General features: G+C 39.4%; 1 protein-coding gene across 1 annotated transcript in view; it reads right to left on the bottom strand.

Annotated features, from left to right (window-relative positions):
* LOC106610601 (leucine-rich repeat and fibronectin type-III domain-containing protein 2) overlaps positions 1-25,099 on the bottom strand; it is a 227,470-nt gene that overhangs the window by 96,975 nt on the left and 105,396 nt on the right. The window lies entirely within an intron of this gene.

Below are 25,099 nucleotides of genomic sequence, written 5' to 3'. Positions count from 1 at the left end.
GTTGTTTAGTTGTAAACAAAGCAATACAGAGGGTGGTGTGGACAGCCCAGAACATCTCTGGGGCCGCGCTCCCTGCCATCCAGCACCTCTATATCAGGTGGTGTCAGAGGAAGGCCCGAAAAATTGCAGAAGACTCCAGCCACCCAAGCCATAGAGTGTTCACTCTGCTACTGTCCGGCGAACAGTACTGGAGCATCAGCTCTCAGAACAACACTCTCCAAGACAGTTTCTACCCCCAAGCCATAAGACTGCTTAATAGCCAGACTGCTAAATATTCAATTAATGGTAACTCTATCATGATGGGAAGTTTGAGAGCGCTCGATTTAATCTAAACAGTAAACAAAAAAGTTGTTTGACCTTAACCCGTTCGGCAATTTCATTGGTCTAATGAAAGCTTCATGCCGCCAAAAAACTGAGCACGTCACAGAATGTGTTTTTTTGGAGAAAAGAAAATTGAAAGCGGGAAAAATCCATATATTAGCCGCGTCAATGTTTAAGCCGCGAGGTTCAAAGCCTGGGAAAAAAGTTGCGGCTTATAGTCCGGAATTTAGGGGTACTCTTATTATCTATCCTGATGCCTAGTCACTTTACCCTGCCTTCATGTACATACTGTATGTACCTCAAATACCTTGTACCTCTGCACATTGATCTGAAACTGGTACTCCCTGTATACAGTGCCTTCGGAAAGTATTCAGACCACTTGACTTTTTCCACATCTTGTTATATTACAGCTCAACAATCTGCACACAATGACAAAGCGAAAACAGGTTTTTAGAAATTTTACCAAATGTTTAAAATCACTGAAAACAGATACCTTATTTACTTAAGTATTCAGACCCTTTAATATGAGATTCGAAATTGAGCTCAGGTGCATCCTGTTTCCATTGATTATCCTTGTGATGTTTCTACTTAATTGGAGTCCGCCTGTGGTAAATTAATTTGATTCAACAGGATTTTTAAAGGAACACAACTGTCTATAAAAAGGTCCCAGAATTGACAGTGCATGTCAGAGCAAAAACCAAGCAATGAGGTCAAAGGAATTGTCCGTAGAGTTCTGAGACAGGATTGTGTCAAGGCACAGGTCTGGGGAAGGGTACCAAAAAATTCTGCAACATTGAAGGTCCCCAAGAACACAGTGGCCTCCATCATTCTTAAATGAAATATGTTTGGAACCACTAAGACTCTTCCTAGAGCTAGCGGCCCGGCCAAACTGAGCAAAGTGACCAAGAACCTGATGGTCACTCTAACAGAGCTCTAGAGTTCCTCTGTGGAGATGGGAGAAACTTCCAGAAGGTTCTCCCGGCCAGACGGAAGCCACTCCTCAGTAAAAGGCACCTAACAGACAATGAGAAACAAGATTGCCTGGACTGATGAAACCAAGATTGAACTCTGTGGCGTGAATGCCAAGCGTCACGTCTGGAGGAGACCTGGCACCATCACTACGGTGAAGCATGGTGGTGGTAGCATCATGGTGTGGGATGTTTTTCAGTCGTAGGGATTGGGAGACCAGTTAGGATTGAGGCAAAAATGAATGGAGCAAAGTACAGAGAGATCCTTGAAGAAAACCTGCTTCAGAGTGCTCAGCACCTCAGACTGGGGCGGATTTTAGCCTTCCAACAGGGCAATGACCCTAAGCACACAGCCAAGGCATCGGGACAAGTCTCTGAATGTCCTTGAGTGGCCAAGCCTTGAACCCGATCGAACATCTTTGGAGAGACCTGAAAATTGCTTTGCAGCAACGCTCCCCATCCAACCTGACAGAACTTGAGAGGACCTGCAGAGAAGAATGGGAGAAACTCCCCAAATACAGGTGTGCCAAGCTTGTAGCATCATACCCAAGAAGACTCGATGCTGTAATCACTGCCAAAAGTGCTTCAACAAAGTACTGAGTAAAGGGCCTGCATACTTACTTAAATGTGATTTTTAGTTAAAATATAAATTAGCAAAAATTCTAAAAACCTGATTTTGCTTTGTCATTGTGTGATATTTTGTATTGATTGATGAGGGGAAACAACTATTTAATTAATTTTAGAATAAGGCAACAAAATGTGGAAAAAGTCAAGTGGTCTGAATATTTCTTGAAGCACTGTTCTTTAGAAGTTACTGTAGTTACTGTGTTTTTGCAGACATTAGTGTAATATTTACTGTAGTATTTTTTGCATTCTGCAGTATACTGTAGTATTTGAAATAGTATTCTACAGTATGCTACAAAACTCTATAGTAAGTTCAACACATGATCAACGAATACTTGTGTGTAGTATTTTATTCAATAGTATACTACAGGTATTCATAGCTGACTTTGAAAAGGCCTTTGATAACGTACGACTGGAATTTATATATAAATGCCTGGACCATTTTCATTTTGAAGAATCTTTTATACAATGGGTAACCTCTTACATCTAGACGTTCCGCTAGCGGAACACCTGCTCCAATATCCAATGATGGGCGTGGCGCGAAATACAAAGTCCTCGAAAATCCGAAAACTTCAATTTTTCAAACATATGACTATTTTAAAGACAAGACTCTCCTTTATCTAACCACACTGTCCAATTTCAAAAAGGCTTTACAGCGAAAGCAAAACATTAGATTATGTCAGCAGAGTACCAAGCCAGAAATAATCAGACACCCATTTTTCAAGCTAGCATATAATGTAACATAAACCCAAACCACAGCTAAATGCAACACTAACCTTTGATGATCTTCATCAGATGACACTCCTAGGACATTATGTTATACAATATATGCATGTTTTGTTCAATCAAGTTCATATTTATATCAAAAAACAGCTTTTTACATTAGCATGTGACGTTCAGAACTAGCATACCCACCGAAACTTCCGGTGAATTTACTAAATTACTCACGATAAACGTTCACAAAAAACATAACAATTATTTTAAGAATTATAGATACAGAACTCCTTTATGCAATCGCCATGTCCGATTTTAAAATAGCTTTTTGGTGAAAGCACATTTTGCAATATTCTGAGTAGATAGCTCGCCATCACGGGCGAGCTATTTAGACACCCACCAAGTTTGGCCCTCACCAAACTCAGATTTACTATAAGAAAAATTGGATTACCTTTGCTGTTCTCCGTCAGAATGCACTCCCAGGACTTCTACTTCAACAACAAATGTTGTTTTGGTTCCAAATAATCCATAGTTATATTCAAATACCTCCGTTTTGTTCGTGCGTTCAAATCACTATCTGAAGGGTGACGCGCGAGCGCATTTCGTGACAAAAAAATTCAAAATATTCCATTACCGTACTTCGAAGCATGTCAAACGCTGATTAAAATCAATTTTTATGCTATTTTTCTCATAAAATTGCGATAATATTCCAACCGGGTGACGTTGTATTCATTCAAAGGCTGAAAGAAAAAAATGGAGAATTCACATGAACGCGCATCTCCAGTGTCACTGTTCTCAGCCTGACCACTCACAAAATCTCCTGCTGTTTTTCGCCCAGAGACAGGAGAGACGTCATTCCACTTTCTGGCACCTTCTGAGAGCCAATGGAAGCCTTAGAAAATGTCACGTTACAGCAGAGATGCTGTATTTTCGATAGAGATGCCACAGAAGGAGAACAAATTGTCAGACAGGGCACTTCCTGTATGGAATCTTCTCAGGTTTTGGCCTGCCATATGAGTTCTGTTATACTCACAGACACCATTCAAACAGTTTTAGAAACTTTAGAGTGTTTTCTATCCAAATCTACTAATAATATGCATATTCTCGTTTCTGGGCAAGAATAGTAACCAGTTTAAATCGGGTAAGTTTTTTATCCGGCCGTGAAAATACTGCCCCCTAGCCCCAACAGGTTAATATGGAGTTGGTCCCCCCCTTTGCTACAGCATCCACTCTTCTGGGAAGGCTTTCCACTAGATATTGGAACATTGGTTTCGGGGACTTGCTTCCATTCAGCCACAAGAGCATCTAATTCATCTACAAGGTTGAGGTCAGGGCTCAGTGCAAGCCAGTCAAATTCTTCCACACCGAACTTGACAAACCATTTCTGTATGGACCTCACTTTGTGCACAAAGGCATTGCCATGCTGAAACAGGAAAGGGCCTTCCCCAAACTGTTGCCACAAAGTTGGAAGCACATAATTGTCTAGAATGTTATTCTATGCTGTAGTGTTATAATTTTCCTTCACTGGAAAAAGGGTCCTAGCCCGAACCATGAAATACAGCCCTAGACCCTTATTCCTCCTCCACCAAACTTTGCAGTTGGCACTATGCATTGGGGCAGGTAGCGTTCTCCTGGCATCCACCAATCTCAGATGGTGAACCGTGATTCATCACTCCAGAGAACGCATTTCTACTGCTCCAGTGTCCAATGGCGGCAAGCTTTACACCACTCCAGCCGACGTTTGGCATTGCGCATGGTGATCTTAGGCTTCTGTGCGGCTGCTCGGCCATGGAAACCCATTTCATTAAGCTCCCGACAAACAGATATTGTGCTGAAGTTGATTCCAGAGGCAGTTTGGAACTAGGTATTGAGTGTTGCAATCGAGGACAGACCACTTGGTGGTCCTGTTCTTTGAGCTTGTGTGGCCACTTTGCGGCTGAGCCGTTGTTGCTCCTAGACGTTTCCGCTTCACAATAACAGCACTTACAGTAGCACTAGCAGGCCAGAAATTTGACGAACTGACTTGTTGGAAAGGTGGCATCCTATGACGGTCCCACGTTGAAAGTCACAGAGCTCCTCAGTAAGGCCATTCCACTGCCAATGTTTCTCTATGGAGATTGCAGGGCTGTGTGCTCGATTTTATAAACCTGTCAGCAACGGATGTGGCTGAAATAGCCCGAATCCTCTAATTTGAAGGGGTGTCCACATACTTATTTTTGTATATGTAGTGTATCTGCAATAACACCCCCCCAATTTCTTTTTTCTAATAATAAGTATTGCAGAGTGACATTTCTTTCTCTTCAGATGCCTCACCAAGGACATTTTACATTGTATTGGGATAATGCAGAGACAATATTGACTTTTAAACAGCCATGACATGCTATGCAGTGTCAGACAAATTACTATGTCATGAAGCCATTGTGGCACAACACCTCAAGGGAATGCCACCAAGAATTCCATGGAATATCTCTCTATAGCCCAAAGTCAGCTCAGTGCCTTGTCCAAGGCTGGGCATTGTTTGCTACCAAACAAGCATGGAGCTGTAAAAGTTAAACCAAAATTCAGATGTTTACAATTTCATGTTTATGTCATCCATATCGCACATTGCAGGCTTTCATTTAAGTTTTATCCGGTTTTGCTATCAGCATCAGAGCCACAACCAGACAATTAACAGCAAAAACAAATCCATCATCATGTAGCAGGTTGGGGAAACTCTGCAGCCAAGCGCTGAGTCATGTTCACTTGGTTGATGCTAGCATGGATTGTAGCTAAGTAGCAGCCGACTCTATACCATAAAATAAGCATGAAATCAATGAAACTATAATGAACAGTTTTGTTTACTTTGTCTTTGTTCTGCCCTTGCATTGAGTGCATATTCATCTTTAGCCAAACTGCATCAGAAAGATTGCGACAGTAATGAAAGTACGAAATCAATTAAGCGGCAGCAATATCAGCTTTTGTTGACTTTGTCTTTCCCATGCCCTTGCGCTGGCTTTGTACTTTTCACCTGAATAAAAAAATCAGCAAAGTACAGGAAGTAAGTAGCCTGTACTAAAAAGATCCCATTTCTTTATGCAAACAGTCCCCATAATGACATGACAGGTTGGTGAATATCCTATGGTATTATATCAGAGGGGATTTACATGTGGCATTATGGGTGCAAATGAGGTTTCTCAAAGACTTGTGGGTCATGAGAATGGGCCGCACGTCCCCCTGCCCTGCTGTTGGTGAAGTTTTGATCCAAGCATCAGTCGGTTGGGCCCAACCCGTCCCTTTGAATGCAAATGGGTGACGTCTTCAAAGCAGTCTCTCCCACAAGTCACCTTATGGTGTCAGGACTGATGTAAGAGAAAGCTCCACACAGGCAGTCTGGTGTACCGAGGTATCAAAGCATTGGCCTATGTGTGAGCACAATATAGAAGCATATGCTGTACATGTGGTTGGGAGGTGAGGGATGGAGGGAGAAAGCCAATAGTTAACGGACCAGTTAGGGACTTAACTGCTTCTTAAATTTTGTATATCCCTCACAAAATGTTCACTGTCAAAATTAAAATTATTTATAGAGTTCATGTCAATGCATAAACCAAAATACTTATTTTTTTGTGTAATTCTTTCATTTAAGTGTGCACCTAGTGAGAGAGGAATGTGTTTGGCTAGCAATGTTTACTATACATGTGATGATGGAGTTTGCAAAACAAATGCCCACCCGATTGATACCAATAATCATGTTAACATTTAATTTAGAAGGTTTTTGGGGAAGCCTTTCTGTCTACTCTTAAGACAGTTATCATTAGCATTCCTAATTGGCTATACAAAGTGAATCACAAGAAATACAAATCACTGATGCATTATTTTCATATCTTGTCCGGAACTTCTGCGAATCAATACATTTTTGAATTAATTCAAAACATTTAATTAATCTTGTACTGTTTGACCAAAAAAATGTATATTGTTGAATTCCGTTTCAATGTCAGGATTCCGTGATTCTGCCCATCATGATTTTATAGGGCCCTAAGCTGTGGATGAAGAGGTAGAACTTCGATGTCACGGTTGTCGTAGGAATGAGCAGACCAAAGTGCAGCGTGTGTGTCGTTCCACATTTTATTTATACTGTGAAACTATGCAATACATAAATAAACTGAATGACAAAAAACAACAAACCGTGACGCAGAGGGGAAACATACACTACTCAAAATCAATCTCCCACAAACCCAGGTGGGACAAACACCAACTTAAATATGACCTCCAATTAGAGACAACGATGACCAGCTGCCTCTAATTGGAGATCATCCCAAACACATCCCAACATAGAAATACAATACTAGAACAACCCAACATAGAAATACAAAACTAGAACATAACAACATAGAAAAACTAAACTAGAAAACCCCCCTGTCACACCCTGACCTACTCTACCATAGAAAATAACAGCTTACTATGGTCAGGATGTGACATTTGAAATGCATAATTTTTTTTGCAAGTAACAAAAGTAACATGTACCTAAAAATTCTGTGGTAACCACCATCTAATCTTTGATGGTTTTGGGGGCCGAATTTCCACAGAATTCAAATAACTCAGTGGCAGTTGCATCTGTCAATAATTACCCATCTGTAAGTGTTATGGGGGGCTCACTGTGGGCAGAAAGAGAGACTGAAGAGTGAACTTTAAATGTTCCTGTTATCCATTAAACAACATGGGGTCCAGACCATTACACTAAAAGGCCATATATTTCTGAACTATACACATCAGATCTGCAAACACAGTGCATACAGTATAATCTAATCTGGCATTATCTAGAGCCCTATACTACGAATGTTGTTTGAGAAGTTAGCAAGGTAACTTTGGTCAACTCGTTGTTCAACTTGGGATAAGCAGTACCACAAAAGTGGCTCACCTTTTAGTCAGGTACATTTCTATGGCAACGAATCCTTCAGGTCTAACCTGCTCATTTATCGTGAATAAAGTGTCTGAGTTGAGGACCAATGAAATCAGATTCCTTCCCTCTCGCAAAGATTGTGTCATCATCCACTTCATTTGAAGAAGACAAATTATTAAATATATCATTAATCAAATGTGTTTTTCTGTATAAAAAAACTATGTTAAAATACCTATCACATTACACATTACACAGTTAGTAACGAAAAATGCACACAGCAAAACATTTGTATGACACTCGACAGGAGTGGTAAAAAAGGTGCTTGTGCATTGATAACCACACCAAAGCACACCGAAGTAATACAATAAAGACGGCACTTCAAAAGTCAATTTCACACGATAGCCTGCTGAATTTGCAAGATACTGTAATTTTTCTTTCATTTTGATTTTGGCACAAATGTAAATGTGGCACTGACTTGCCAACAGATTGATGTTTCAGCATTGTCTCAGTAAAGAGTTCGACTAGCCACGTGTGACATGCACACGCCGTTACAAGCCTGCTAGAGCTAGTGGCAGGCGGACAAGCAATATCCACCGTCGTAGTACGGATGAAGCCTGACCTGGAATGGGAAGCTAACTGAAGCTTTAGAAAACCCTGAGTAGATCTAGATTGCTTCGTAGTATACACCTCTGTACAGAAGGCTACATAATATATAATTAATCTGTAACAACGTTGATGTCCTTTCACACTATTGCGCGTCACTCTGTCAGTTTTTTAATGCCAACAATTGTTTCTACAGCACAGTGCGTTCGCCACGGGGGTGGTCAAACTGTGGTTGTCTACTATGTTTAGCATTGCACTGTTTACCTGTACTCAGAGCTATAGCATTGGTTGAGTGAGTAGGGGTTGATGCATAATTCATATGTGTGGGAGAGAAACCTGCTGTGCTTCAAGTTAGAATTCGCTACCCAGCCTCAAACTCACTCCACCTGATCATCATAATGGTGCTTTACCCAGTATCAAGCAGTTCTGCAGGCATGGAATCTTGTGAGAATAGAGAATAGGCAGTGTGTGTGCATGAGAACAGAGAGAGACGTGTGTGTGTGTGTGTGTGTGTGTGTGTGTGTGTGTGTTGGACATAAAAAGAGGGAGAGAGTGAATGAGTGTGCGACTGTTGGAATAACGGGGAGTATTGTGCAAGTATTGTACATTTCACCGGCATGATGAATCTGGTGTATTTATAGTCTTATTTGCATACAATAAATATTATGAAGCCATATAATTGACTGAGGAAGTTGAGCCCCGTAGTCCCATAAAACATGAGAATTTATGCACTGAAAACGTTTTAAACGGAATCCAATGGAGCCCTGTAATGATGTGATTTGGGATCCTATTCCACAAAATAACCTAATTAAACACCTCCCGATGATTCTATCATCTGTGTTTAAAGCAGAAAGGACACATGGGTAAAGATTATAAACCTAATCTGAAATTGATTTTATATTGTGTTTTCTGTCATCCTGGTTCAGGTTCTAATATGGGTGCCACGCCCTGACCATAGAGAGCCTTTTTATTCTCTATGTTTGGTTAGGTCGGGGTGTGACTAGGGTGGGTAATCTAGGTTGTCTATTTCTATGTTGGCCTGGTATGGTTCCCAATCAGAGGCAGCTGTTTTTCATTGTCTCTGATTTGCGATCATATTTAGGCAGCCATTTCCCCACTGTGTTTTGTGGGATCTTGTTTTTGTGTAGTTGCCTGTGAGCACTTCACTTGATTCACGGTTCGTTTGTTCGTTTATTGTTTTGTTTTTGCTGAAGTTTCACTTTATAATAAAGATGTGGAACGCTACGTACGCTGCGCCTTGGTCCAGTTCTTACGACGATCGTGACAATGGGCTCTAATGCATTTTGGTTTTGAAAACGTTTTTCTTTGGTGCAACAATACAATTCTAAAACAAGACCAATATATGACATTCGCCTATACAGCAGCCAGTCATCTGAAGCAGTGTGGATTTCTTTGCAACAAAACATCCTAAATGTTTACGAGCCCAATGTATGACATTAGCCTATACAACTGTTGATTGAGACTGATGAGCATATGCAAATGAAGGAGCAATACCCCAAATCAAATGGGTTTGTGGTTGCTTTGTAGTTTGCTCATTCTAATCACACAGAGAGCCACCAGAGTAGAACAATCATAGACTATGAGAGGATTACACAATGAGTTACACCTTTTAAACAGCTTTTCATGCACCAGCCTGACATGGTGCAGCGTTAGATTCCACCACTGCCTACTATTACGAGAGTATTCCTCTCCTAGTACAGGGTCTATTGTAACTTATCAACTCACCATGTGGGTGGTTACCACACTGACATTGTTCTCCTGTGCTGGAAGGTCAGTCTTCAGAGATGACAAAGGGTGACATTTCAAAAGGCCACGCCATCTTTTGAGTTCACTGTAACCTCTCTCACTTTGAAGCTTCTGTTATTTTTCGAAAAATGTTGCAAATGTTTGAAAATGGGGTTCCTTATGAAGTGTTAAAACTGAAGAAAAAAAATTGAAACGTATGAACTGAGTTACATAACCTGTTATGGCTAGGGGGCAGTATTTTCACGGCTGGATAAAAAACGTACCCGATTTAATCTGGTTACCACTCCTACCCAGTAACTAGAATATGCATATACTTATTACATATGGATAGAAAACACCCTAAAGTTTCTAAAACTGTTTGAATGGTGTCTGTGAGTATAACAGAACTCATTTGGCAGGCAAAAACCTGACAAGGTTTCAGGCAGGAAGTGGCCTGTCTGACAAGGTGTCGTTCTTCTTGTCTCTGTTTATTGAAGAGTGAGGATCTTAGCTGTCCCGTGACACTTCCTACGGCTGCCATAGGGTCTCAGAAGGCGGTAAAAAGCTGAATCGTGGCTTTGCAGGCTCTGGCTGAAAAAAAGTAGCACGTTTGCGTAGTGGCTGGTTACAGTACTGTGAGACTCAGGCTCGTGCCCGCGTCGACCAAAAGCTTTGTTTACTTTCCTCTGTTTAGCTAAAAGGAGATTCCCGGTCGGAATATTATCGCTTTTTTACGAGAAAAATGGCATAAAAATGGATTTTAAACAGCGGTTGACATGCTTCGAAGTACGGTAATGGAATATTTAGATTTATTTTGTCACGAATTGCGCCATGCGCGCGACCCTGATTTACCATTTCAGATAGTGTCTGGGACGCACGAACAAAACGCCGCTATTCGGATATAACGATGGATTATTTTGGACCAAACCAACATTTGTTATTGAAGTAGCAGTCCTGGGAGTGCATTCTGACGAAGACAACAAAAGGTAATCAAACTTTTATAATAGTAAACCTGATATTATTGGTGAGTGCTAAACTTGCCGGGTGTCTAAATAGCTAGCCCGTGATGCCTGGGCTATGTACTTAGAATATTGCAAAATGTGCTTTCACCAAAAAGCTATTTTAAAATCGGACATATCGAGTGCATAGAGGAGTTCTGTATCTATAATTCTTAAAATAATTGTTATGCTTTTTGTGAACGTTTATCGTGAGTAATTTAGTAAATTGTTAGTGAATTCGCCGGAAGTTTAAACAAAAAGCATCTTGTTGGCAGGATCTACTTAGGATGTTCTTTAAACTGGTCAATTGCTAAGTATTTTCACAACATCTGCCAACGTCACATGCTAATGTAAAAAGCAGTTTTTTGATATAAATATGAACTTGATTGAACAAAACATGCATGTATTGTATAACATAATGTCCTAGGGTTGTCATCTGATGAAGATCATCAAAGGTTAGTGCTGCATTTAGCTGTCTTCTGGGTTTTTGTGACATTATATGCTAGCTTGAAAAATGGGTGTCTGATTATTTCTGGCTTGGTACTCTGCTGACATAATCTAATGTTTTGCTTTCGTTGTAAAGCCTTTTTGAAATCGGACAGTGTGGTTAGATAAAGGAGAGTCTTATCTTTAAAATGCTGTGAAATAGTCATATGTTTGAAAAATTGAATTTTTTGTATTTTTGAGGAATTTGTCATTCGCGCCACGCCTATCATTGGATATTGGAGCAGGTGTTCCGCTAGCGGAACGTCTAGATGTAAGAGGATAACATACCTTTGCGGTGCCCAATTTAGGACATCCTTAGTTGCACGCAGTAGATCTCAAGTCAGTGGTGTACGAAGCCTTCAGGGATGTCTGGTTTCAGATTAAAATATATGGCCACGAGAGCACTATTTTCTGGGCTAGCTTGCAGACTTAAACCCATTTCAGTCTCCACTAGGCTGCCAGGCACTCCATGCAAAGCCCTAGTGGCATGGGCCCAAGCAGTCATGATAAAAGTGTGTCTGCTACCAAAGCAATGTGCGTGAAGTCAACTCGTTTAGCTACTGTTCTACCTGATGATGAAAAATATTTGTGGTTTTGCCACACTGCATGAATTACAAGGGAACAGTGCTCATTTTAATAAATCCATTTCCACCTTGGTATTAAGTGGCACCTTTGAAAAACACAGCTCCAATAGCATTTAACTTACAAACATGTAGTGTAGAGAATATACACGCTCAATATACAAAACATAATGTCAAAAGGCTCTATGGAATTACAGATTGTCCACTTAATGACATCGAAGTATCATGTGTGTGTCTGTGCATGTGAATCGCTAGTCCGCTTGTACTCCAAGTAATGGGCTTCGGATCAGAAAATGGCTACCTGAAGCAAAGAGGTCCTGTCAGAACACAGGCACTGGGGAAGCCTCCCTCAACACTCCCCTTGCGCTCTCCCTGAAACACCTTCACAGGCCAGTGTCTGAGCCAGCCAGCAGACTAGATAAGAGTGACAGTGTATTGTACACAATTGAAGAGAAAGAATTAACACTTCAAGGCGGTTTTGCTGAAGTTCTTAGTCTCCAGGATTGTAATTATGCGGTCTTTGTGAAAACACTGTGTGGAATATAAAGACTTGTTTTCCCTGGGTACAGCGGCACATAGATATAACCAACAATCTGATAGGGCAGGGGTTCTTAAACTTTTTCAGCCTGGGACCCAAATTAGAAATTCTGTGTTTTCCTGGGACCCAAGCTTAGGAAAATATGCAACTATACATAAATATCGGTACATTCCAATGCCATTATGCCCAAAAAATAATGCAATTCCCATAAATATATTTTAATGTTTATTTGACCCCATTTAAAAACACCCTTACATACCTGTCTAGGTTGGAACTGTTGCTGTTAAAATACAATAAATAATTTCATTTTGAACTGGAATAAACGGATTGATCACATCACACAGATGTGTAACAGAACACACACACACACAGGCTTTTTGAATGTGCAACCCTATGTAACAGTACGGATAAATAATTATCAGGCCTACTGTACATCTCACTGCATAAATTATTGTTGATAGACAGTCTAGGTTGGAACTGTTGCTGTTAAAATACTTTTTTTTAAAATTCTGAACTGGAATTAACTGATTGATCACATCACACAGATGTAGACCAGAAAACACACACATATACACACAGTCCTAATGAGAGGTGTGTGTGTGGCTGGTTGAAGTTTTCAACAAGCATGTCTATTCTGGGCTCTACTATTTGACAGTGCAACACAGAGGTCATGCACAGCATTGACACTGTTTCTATACTTCAGAACCCTGACTTGCACGGGTATGTGGTGTCAAACTGGATCAGAACATCTACTGCCTTCTCAGTCAGGCAGGAGACCGCTTCCTGCTGCAGATGAGCAACCCAGAACTGTGTTAGTGTTTGCCTCAAAAAGCATCTTGCTTCAATCAGTTTATTCCAGTTCAGAATAAAAATCATTACTTGTAACAGCAACAGTTCCAACCTAGACAATCATTTCTACAGTAAAATGTACAGTAGGCAAGATCATTTTTCATCTTCATCTGTCCTGTTTCTTAGGGTTGCACTATCAGTATCTAGTTAGCTTTCTTTGGGTAACGTTAGCTATTAGCTGTGTAATGTTACACGGCCAAGGGATTGTTTGAAAGAGAAACTCATCTATTACTATGAGAGATAGTACTCCCTTATTTCTGCTGTTATAAAATGACAACAATGCCTTGTTAGTTGACTTACTTTTCCACTTTCGAAGCACTGTTTCCTGAAGCATTCTGCCCTGTTCTGAAAGAACTCCCTGGGTTTACCGTCATGTTGTGCCTGGATGTTTGATCAGGACGTGTCGTTTTATTAACTTGTTCGTTTGAGAGGCTCATTACTAAGCACTTCCCTACACAAAACACATTGTGGGCGCTCCTCATTATTTCTCAAAGTTTGTATGAAAGAGACAAAAATTCATCACTGTATTTGCGTTTCATGACGATTGAGCTCAGTCAGAACTTGTGTCTAGCATGAGTCCATTTCATGACAGCGGTGAGTGATGGCAAGAGGGATCTTCAAGAAAAGTGCAGAATCAGAAAGATCAGATAAACCGCAAAGCACACAGGCATCTCCCTCTACCTCTCCCACTCACGCAGCTGCCAAACTGAGCAGGGACTGCTGCTAAGCAGAGAGCGCACTGAACCCGAGTTCGCAGTTGCACTTGGCCAAATCAATTCCAGTAATTAATGAAATAATTATACATTTACATTTACCCATACTTTAAGAAACGCTGCTTTAAGGAATGAATAATAATAACGTAATCAAATAAAACAATTATTCATATACACAACTGAAATATGTTTTATTTCATAGAAACTTTCAATTGTTCTATTGGTGACTACCCATTGTGGACCTAACAGAGACAATGGAATATTTGTATGTTTTGGCAATTGAATGCTCACCATTTTTGGCTTTGGAATTCCCATTAAGAAGCTCTATTTAGTAATGCATTTAATGTTTCAAAAATGATCAAAACGAAATCGTGATTATTTTGTAACTCAACACCTGGATTCGGTCTTATGTAGCAAAATGTGAAATGTTTTTTTTTTTTCATTGGATAAAAATAGAGACTCAGAGCTACAAAATGGTATATCATACACTGCATTTGAGGAACAATGGGAAAGGAATTCTACTTTGAAAGTTGATCAACTTGTAAACTCACTTTTGAGAAAAATTGCCTTTGAATGTTTTGGTATCTAGTGAAGAGCTCTTCTTTGTCTACACCCATTTAGCATCGTTCACACCCTCTTAAGCTTTAGCCCCACCCATCTAGTTTCGCTCTCGGAGCGCACACTTGACGCTCTGACCAATGATTTGTTAACCTCTGGATAACTTGAAAACAGCCTAACCAGCTCTGCTGGCAATAATTTCATTATGTTTTTTGCAGACGTTTACTGACACCGGCCATATTCAACGGGTGTTGTACACACGTCACGTAACGTTAGCCAACGAGCCAGCCAACTAACGTTAGCAAGTTAAACAACAATGAACAAAGTGCCAACAATGCCAAATATTAGGCTCTAACTAGGTGGTGAAGGTGGGGCACCACAAGAGTACGTTCTCAGCCCTCTCCTGTACTCCCTGTTCACCCATGACGGCGTGGCCATGCACGCTTCCAACTCAATCATCAAGTTTGCAGACGAGACTACAGTGGTAGGCCTGAATACCATCAATGACAAGACGGCCTACAGGGAGGAGATGAGGGCCCTCGGAGTGTGGTGTCAGGAAAATAAACTCTCACTCAACGTCAACAAAACAAAGGAGATGATCGTGGACTTCAGGAAACAGTAGAGGGAGCACCCCCCCTATCCACATCAACGGGACAGTAGTGGAGAAAGTATTAAGTTCCTCGGCGTACACATCACGGACAAACTGAAATGGTCCACCCACACAGACAGTGTGGTGAAGAAGGCGCAACAGCAACAGCGCCTCTTCAACCTCAGGAGGCTGAATAAATTTGGCTTGGCACCTAAAACCCTCACAAACTTTTACAGATGCACAATTGAGAGCATCCTGTCAGGCTGTATCACCGCCTGGTACGGCAACTGCACAGGGCTCTCCAGAGGGTGGTGTGGTCTGCCCAAAGCATCCCCTTGGGGAAACTACCTGCCCTCCAGTACACCTACAGCACCCAATGTCACAGGAAGGCCAAAAAGTTAATCAAGGACAACAAACCACCCGAGCAGCTGCCTGTTTACACCGCTATCATCCAGAAGGTGAGGTCAGTACAGATGCATCAAAGCTGGGACCGAGAGACTGAAAAACAGCTTCTATCTCAAGGTCATCAGACTGTTAAATAGCCATCACCAGCACATTAGAGGCTGCTGCCCTATATACATAGACATGAAATCACTGGCCACTTTAATAATGGAACACTAGTCACTTTAATAATGTTTATTTTGCATTACTCATCTCATATGTATATACTGCATCCCATCCTATTCTACTGTATCTTAGTCTATGCCACTCTGACATTGCTCGTCCAAATATTCTTAATTCCATTCCTTTACTTTAGATTTGTGTGTATTGTTGTGAAATTGTTAGATATTACTTGTTAGATATTTGTCATACGCGTCGTAAGGGACAGACCAAGGCGCAGCGTATAGAGTGCTCATCTTAATTTATTATAGGAGAACACTTAAACAGAAAAAATACAACGACTAACAGTTCCGTAAGGTACAAAGACTATAACGGAAAACAACCACCCACAACCCACAGGAAAAAACAGGCTGCCTAAGTATGGCTTCCAATCAGAGACAACGAAAGATACCTGCCTCTGATTGGAAACCATACTCGGCCACAAATAGAAAATAAACATAGAAAATGAAAACTAGAACCAATCCCCTCTAAACAAACCAACTCCTAAACACACAAAAACAACACCACCTGCCACGCCCTGACCATTCTACAATGACAAATGACCCCTTTACTGGTCAGGACGTGACAATATTACTGCACTGTTGAAGCTAGAAACACAAGCATTTCACTACACCCGCAATAACATCTGCTAAACACGTGTATGTGACAAATAACATTTGATTTGATTTTATGGCAATAGCGGCTGGGTTTCTGCTCCCTCTGCTCACACTTGCGGCTGAGAAATCAACAACATCAACAGGACGTTCCTCTACCTTTCTGAACTCTCTCAGGCTACAAACAAACTCAAGAAGCTCTGATACCTAGTTTACCCTCTGGAGAATATAGAGGATCTTAGCTGCAGTATATACTTTAAAATTACTTGATACTGTCTACTTATTGATCATATTTTAATACCCTGCAACGAGCACGTACCTAGGAGATTAATGCAAGCCTTGTCTGCTTCAAATTTGACCACAAACACAAGATTATGTTAACACAACATGGTGAGAGACAGAAACATAATCAATAAATGCAATAGTCTTGATAGAGTGCCTTCAGAAAGTATTCATACCCCTTTACTTATTTCAGATTTTGTTGTTTTACAGCCTGAATTAAAAATGTTTTAAATATTATTTTTTTTCTCACCTATCTACACACAATACCCATAATGAAAAAGTGAAAATATGTTTATATAAAATTGTTGCTAATATCTCATTTCTTAAGTATTCACACCCCTGGGTCAATACTTTGTAGAAGAACATTTGGCAGCGATTACAGCTGTGAGTCTTTCTGTTTCACGTCCTGACCAGTATAGGGGTTATTTGTTATTGTAGTTCGGTCAGGACGTGGCAGGGGGTATTTGGTTTATGTGGTTCGGGGTGTGTGTCTATGTAGAGGGGTGTTTGATTTATGTATTCCGGGGTTTTTGGGTACTGTTCTATTTTAGTGTATTTCTATGTTCTGTCTAGTCTAGTGTATTTCTATGTTCTGTCTAGTCTAGTCTATTTCTATGTTTAGTTTATTGGGGTTGACCTTCAATTGGAAGCAGCTGGTTATCGTTGCTTCTGATTGAAGGTCCTATAAGTAGGAGTTTGTTTTCATGGGGTTTTTTTGGGGGGGAGATTGTGCTGTGTATAGCTTTGTGCCTTACCGGCATGTTATTAATTGTTGTGTTTTTTTGTGTACGTGTTTGTTTTGATTTACCTTCTTTTTCCAGTTAATAAAAGAAGATGAGTGCACATATTCCTGCTGCGTTTTGGCCCACTCTACCCTACGACAACCGTGACATTCTGGGTAAGTCACTAAGAACTTTCCACATCTGGATTGTGCAACACTTGTCCGTTATTCTTTTCTAATTTCTTCAAGCTGTCAAATTAATTGATGGTCATTGCTAGATAACAATTTTCAGGTCTTGCCATGGATTTCTAAGCAGATTTAAGTCAAGACTGTAACACCGGCCACACTCTGTCTTCTAGGTAAGCAACTCTAGTATAGATTTGGCCTTGTGTTTTAGGTTATTGTCCTGCTGAAAGGTGAATTAATCTCCCAGTGTCTGGTGGAAAACAGACTGAGCAAAGTTTTCCTCTAGGATTTGTCCTGTGCTTAGCTCCATTACGTTTATTTTTTATCCTGAAAAACTCCCCAGTCCTTAAAGATTACAAGCATACCCATGCATGATGCAGCCACCACTATGAGTGAAAACATGGAGAGTGGTACTCAGTAATGTGTTGTATTGGATTTGCCCCAAACTTAATACTTTGTATTCAGAACAAAAAGTTAATTTTGCCACATTTTTTGCAGTATTACTTTAGTGCCTTGTTGCAAAAAGGAAGTGTGTTTTGGAGAGAAAATATTTCTGTACAGGCTTCCTTTTATTTAGTCTCAGTTAGGTTAGTATTGTGAAGAACAGTGGTTGTTCCTCTAAAGGTTTCAAGCCGCGACCGTTAGTCGTAGATGGTGGCATTCTGTCATTGCACCACACTATCACAAGGGGGAATTAGAAGGCTGATCTATCGGTAGTCTAAACTGTGGCACAAATGTACTACCTTTTCATAAATTAATGGAGGTGTTTTCTGTTGGAGAGACTCTCTTCTCTGGCACTAGAGTCCTGCATCAGGCAACAACAACAAAAAACTGTCGGAGGTCCTGGAGCTAAGAGAGAACTTGGGTAAATACAATGGGGGAATTACACTTGACATGTGGACTGACGATATTTGAAAAATAGGCATGATGGGGCTTTTGGTTTCTCTCCCTCTAAAAAATAAAATGAATATTTCTAAATAACAAACTGGCTTTATTTACCACAGTGTGAAATATTTATAGCCCCTCTATGAAGTGCGTTTCTGAAACACGGAGTCCTTCTTTGCTGATGTGAAGAAGAAACGGAATGAAAGAGTCCAGCAAGGATTTGTCAGCATAAAGCTGAGTGACTCACTCATTCATGGCTTTGGATTAAAATAAATAAGTACCAACATTCTTTCTGATAGTCTTTAATAAAGAAATGTTTTGACTGTTTTGACCAAGTTAATCTGCTCATGTTATGTGTGTTCAATGACTTGTGACACTGTGGTTAAAATGAAGAATGTAAACAAAACAAATCCTATTCATAATGAATAATTAGATGCATGTTGCTTTATTTTTCATTATTTATTTTTGGTACTAATTTATCTCCAGGACCTGCATCACTCTCCGCATCATGGCCTCAAACTGCACCATTTTTTTTCTCTCTGTCGCCCACACGCACTTTAAACATTTGGATAATAAAGCATTTAAAGGCTGACATTGGTTGATTTAAATACTTCTGACAGGCAAAATTCTAACTCCTCCAATAACTTTTGGACTTTTTAACATTCCCTATAAGGCATGGATTATTATAACCTACTGCAGGCCTAAAACTTATGGGTTTCACCTTCTGAATTAAGGATTATATTGAAGACAGAAGCCGCCTCTTAATGAGTTCCGAGAGCTGATCTGTTATCCAATGATTATTTATTATTATGAATATTATCATTATTAACCCTACATTATAATTATATAAAAGCCCCTTAGATATTCACTGTAAGGTTTTACATTTCTAAATCAATATCAGACCAGATTTGCCCTAACGAAAAATGTCCCTTAGATATTAATTTAGAATCCTCCAATCCTCTAAATGTAATTAGATCTAGAGGGATATTATATTGATCTGCAAGTATTTTCATTTAGAAGCCGCCAGTTCCGAGAGCCGTGTCATACCAATTATTATTGGATTATTCATAATGGCAACCATTTGTTAGTATAATCTTTTTAAATTATGTCCGTTACAAAAAAAATCTAAATCAATAGTATATTTGTACCACTGTAGATGCTATGCTGTGTTTTTATTTACAGTAGTGATGGACAGCTGGAGGCATTTTATTTTTCACAAGCGTAGCAGGCTGTGAATTCTGCAAACAACGTTTCCATGATGGGCTATTAGCAGGACAATAGACTCTTCATACCTTTACAATAGGATAGTCGAAAAGCTCGACTAGGTAAGGTGTGAAAAAAAAAATCCCAAAAATGTATTAAGTACTCTAAAGTTTTACATTTCTAACTCCAAACCTCATGCAACCACAAAATGTCGGATCAAGTATATACTGTACAGTATTTGTTCATCAACATCTTTATGCTTTCTTTAAAAAATGATAAAAATACTCTTTCAAAATGCAGATGTTTATTTCAACTATCAGCAGGACAATAGGGCATAAATATCACTGGATGACAGAGCATGGGGACTGGTCTTGATAAATCAATCAGAGTTTTGTTTTTCATGGAATAGCAACACCATATTAATTAAGCTACAGAAGAGGGCAGAGATACCAAGCTGATGCATTGGTCCAGAGCCAGGCAGTATTGACGGAGAGTCAGGCGGCATTGGCGGAGAGTCAGGCTGAGAATGACGTGTTGAAGAGGGCGAGGAAGAAGATGGAGTCACAATCCATGCCAGGCACACCTATGAGCTTTGGAACTCCACCTCATGTTTGTGAACTCTGCAAACAATGTGTCCTTGATGGGCTAGAAGCCATCCACCTTTGATGGGCTGTCAGCAGTACAGTAGACTCTTGCGGAGTTTAGGGACTTTAAATGTACAGTATTAATGGATGTTTGTGAGGCATGTCACTTTTCCCATCTCTTTTGCATAGCCCACCAAATGCACTGTTTTCTAACCACATCTGGATGGATCTATAATGAATTACTATGGAATAAATATCACTGAATGGCAGAGCATGGGGACTGGTCTTTATAAATCAATTAGATTATTATGTGGATTTGTCAGCATTATTTTGCTTTTCACTTGCAGTCACTTAGTAGCCTAGGCCTACTCCGACTGGTCACGTTGTACAGCGCCATATTTTCCTAACTGAAACCCTTAATTAAATCGCTTTAGCCGTGATTCTAATATTGTTATTTAGTTTTATAACTAAAATGCTTGACTGTACTTAAAGACATGGATGATTTGTATGCATGCACAAATTAACCTCTTGGGGCTAGGTGGGACGCTAGCGTGCCACCCGTGGTGCACTCCATCAACAGCAGGTGCATTTCAAGAGCGGCAAATTTGAATCCAAATAAATGTCAAAATTCAAATTTTTCAAAAATACAACTATGTTACACCATTTGAAAGATAAACATCTCCTTAATCTAACCACGTTTTACGATTTCAAAAAGGTTTTACGGCGAAAGCATAAATTTAGAGTATGTTAGGACAGTACATTTACAAGAGTTGTGTGTAATGTTTTGTCAAGTCAAAGACAGGGTCACCAAAACCATAAAACCAGCTAAAATGATACACTAACCTTTTACAATCTCCATCAGATGACACTCCTAGGACATTATGTTAGACAATGCATGCATTTTTAGTTCTATCAAGTTGATATTTATATCCAAAAACAGCGTTTTACTATGGCATTGATGTTGAGGAAATCGTTTCCCTCCAATAACCGGCAGTCAAGTCAGCGTCACAAATTAAATAATTAAAATTAGAAAACATTGGTAAAATATTATATTGTCATTTAAAGAATTATAGATTTACATCTTTTGAACGCAATCAACTTGCCAGATTTAAAAATAACCTTACTGGGAAATCACACTTTGCAATAATCTGAGCACTGTGCCCAGAAAAATACGCGTTGCGATACAGACTAGACGTCATGTTGGGGAGATCTAAAATCGAAAATACTATGTAAATAATCCATTACCTTTGATTCTCTTCATCAGATGTCACTTCCAGGTATCACAGGTCCATAACGAATGTAGTTTTGTTCAAAAAAGCTCATCATTTATGTCCAAAAATCTCCGTCTCGTTAGCACATGATGTAAGCCAGCCGGACTTCTCGTCATGAACGAGGGGAAAAAATATATTTCCGTTCGTTCAAACATGTCAAACGTTGTATAGCATAAATCATTAGGGCCTTTTTTAACCAGAACATGAATAATATTCAAGGTGGACGAATGCATAGTCTTTTATAACGTATTGGAACGAGGGTACCCAACATGAAGTAGCGCGCCAGGTGTCTAATGGGACATCACCGTTCCATGGCTCTTGTTCGGTCAGATCTCCCTCCAGAAGACTCAAAACACTTTGTAAAGGCTGGTGACATCTAGTGGAAGCAATAGGAAGTGCCAAAATATTCCTAAACCCCTGTGTTTTTCAATGGGATAGGTTTAAAGTCAATACAACACATCAGGTATCCACTTCCTGTCAGAAAATGTCTCAGGGTTTTGCCTGCCAAATGAGTTCTGTTATACTCACAGACACCATTCAAACAGTTTTGGAAACTTTAGAGTGTTTTCTATCCATATATAATAAGTATATGCATATTCTAGTTACTGGGTAGGATTAGTAACCAGATTAAATCGGGTACATTTTTTTTATCCAGACGTGCAAATGCTGCCCCCTAGACCCAACAGGTTAATGAGTGATTGATTGATGTACTGTATATTTAAGTAGGCCTTTATGTCAATAAGGAAGTTACGCTAAAACAGCTACAGTAACAAATGCATTGCAGTTTTTCTTGGAATAGAAACATATTGTACAGTGTCATATTTTCCTAACGGAAACCCTTAGACCTACAGCACATCGGTTACAGTAAGAAATGCATTTTTGTTTTTCTTGGAATAGAAACACCATAATATCCATCAAATGAATGAAGCTACATTTCTAAAACTCAATCCCATATAGTCTGTTCTATTCAAGTCTCCCTTTGACTCTTAGGCCTACAGCTCCATGTCATTTCAATAATTTAGCTTCTCAAAGATGCCCTCTGGTGGACAAACTAGCACTAACTACCATTAATAGCAACAATGGCTGACACTTAAATAACATGCCATAGAATTTTGCGGCAGCCCACAATCAGTGCAGCAGTACGACGAAACTTTTAAAGGAAAAACCACTGTAACTACAATGTTGTTGATCCATCCTCAGCCTTCTCCTATCACAGCCATTAAACTCTGTAACTGTTTTAAAGTCACCGTTGGCCTCATGGTGAAATCCCTGAGCGGTTTCCTTCCTCTCCGGCAACTGAGTTATGAAGGACGCCTGTATCTTTGCAATGACTGGGTGTATTGATACACCATCCAATACACCATGCTAAAAGGGATATTCAATGTCAGCTTCTTTTTTTTACACATCTATCGATAGGTGCTCTTTGCGAGGCATTGGAAAACCTCCCTGGTCTGTGTGGTTGATCTGTGTTTGAAATTCACTGTTCGACTTAGGGACCTTACAGATGTATGTATGGAGTAAAGAGATGAGGAAGTCATTCAACAATGATGTTAAACACTATTATTGCACACAGAGTGAGTCCATGCAATTTATTATGTGATTTGTTAAGCAAATGTGTACTTATTTAGGCTTGCCATAACCAGTGGTATAAAGTACTTAAGGAAAAATACTTAAAACTACTACTTAAGTAGTTTTTTGTGGTATCTGTACATTACTATTTATTAATTTTGACAACCTTTACTTTTACTTCACTATATTCCTAAAGAAAAGCATGTACATTTTACTCCATACATATTCCCTGACACCCAAAAGTACTCGTTACATTTTGGATGTAAAATGGTCCAATTTACACACTTATCAAGAGAACAACCCTGACCATCCCTACTGCCTCTGATCTGGTGAACTCACTTAACACAAATGCTTAATTTGTAAATTATGTCTGAATGTTGGGCTGTCCCCCTGGCTATCAGTAAATGAAAAATTAACAACACATTTTTCCGTCTGGTTTACGTGATATAAGTAAATTGAAATAATGTCTACATTTAATTTTGATACTTACGTTTATTTTAGAAATTACATTTACTTTTGATACTTAAGTCAATTTAAAACCAAATACTCAAGTAGTATTTTACTGGGTGACTTTTACTTGAGTCATTTTCTATTAAGGTATCTTTACTTTTACTCAAGTATGACAATTGGGTACTTTTTCCATCACTGGTCATAACCAAGGGGTTGAACACTTATTGACTTAAGACATTTCAGCTTTTCATTTTTTATTAATTTGTAAAAATATAAACATAATTCCACTTTGACATTATGGGGTAGTGTGTGTAAGCCAGTGACACAAAATCTAAATGTAATCAATTTTACATTCAGGCTGTAACGCAGGTTCGTCGTAAAAGGTGGACCAAAACGCAGAGGGTATATGAATACTCATATTTTATTAGAAGAAAAAACAAAACACTTATACAAAAACAACGACGAAAAACAGTCCTGTAAGGCTACCAGCTATACATGGAACAACTACCCACAAAACCCATGGAAAAAACACCCCTACTAAATAGGACCTTCAATTAGAGGCAGCGAGGAACAGCTGCCTCCAATTGAAGGTCAGCCCAATAAACTAAACATAGAAATATAAGAACTAGAACAAACATAGAAATATATTAACATAGAACTTAACCCCGAAACACACAAAACAAACACACCCCTGCCACGTCCTGACCAACTACAATAACAAAATGACCCCTTACTGGTCAGGATGTGACAGCAACAGAATGTGAAAAAATCAAAGGGTGTGAATAATTTCTGGAGACAATTCACAGATCAGAAATGTTACATTGCCATATTAACTATATTTATTTGAGAATGCAGACTTACTCTTTAGTTTAGGCTACATATACATTTCTCCAAGGCTTACAGGAATCCAATCCTTGAGTACTAAGATCTTGGAGGGACCATCTCCCTTCCGTGATTGTAAATGAAAGGACATGACTCATCTTTCCGTCTCTTAAAGGAGATGGAGGACCCGTATTTTGCTGATCGTTGCTATGACAAGTCTGAATCAGTAACAATGAACAGACTGGATAATTCAAATAAAAAAAAGGAAACTCATTATGGTTCTATTATTTTGTGACTTTTTTTCAGTAGCAAAGTTCCATTCAAACCCAGACATCCTCTTTTCTCATGAATGTATTGGTAATTGTATCATTATATATGTCTGTATATGTGGGAACTCCTTCAAGACTGTTGGAAAGCAAATATATTTTGATTTGTTTAACACTTTTGTGGTAGTATATTTTTGAAACATTTTTACATTTTAGTCATTTAGCAGACGCTCTTATCCAGAGCGACTTACAGTAGTGAATGCATACATACATTTAATTTCATCTCATACATTTTTTCTTTTCTTTTTTTTCTCCATACTGGCCCCCCGTGGGAATCGAACCCACAACCCTGGCATATGATTCCATGTGTTATTTCATAGTTTTGATGTCTTCACTATTATTCTACAATGTAGAAAATAGTACAAATAAAGAAAAATCCTTGAATGAGTAGGTGTGTCCAAACATTTGACTGGTACTTTCTA

Source organism: Salmo salar, chromosome ssa09, assembly GCF_905237065.1.
Source record: "Salmo salar chromosome ssa09, Ssal_v3.1, whole genome shotgun sequence".
NCBI lineage: Eukaryota > Metazoa > Chordata > Actinopteri > Salmoniformes > Salmonidae > Salmo > Salmo salar.
The sequence above is the reverse complement of the archived record's forward strand: the minus strand, read 5'-3'. Positions and strand labels throughout refer to the sequence as shown.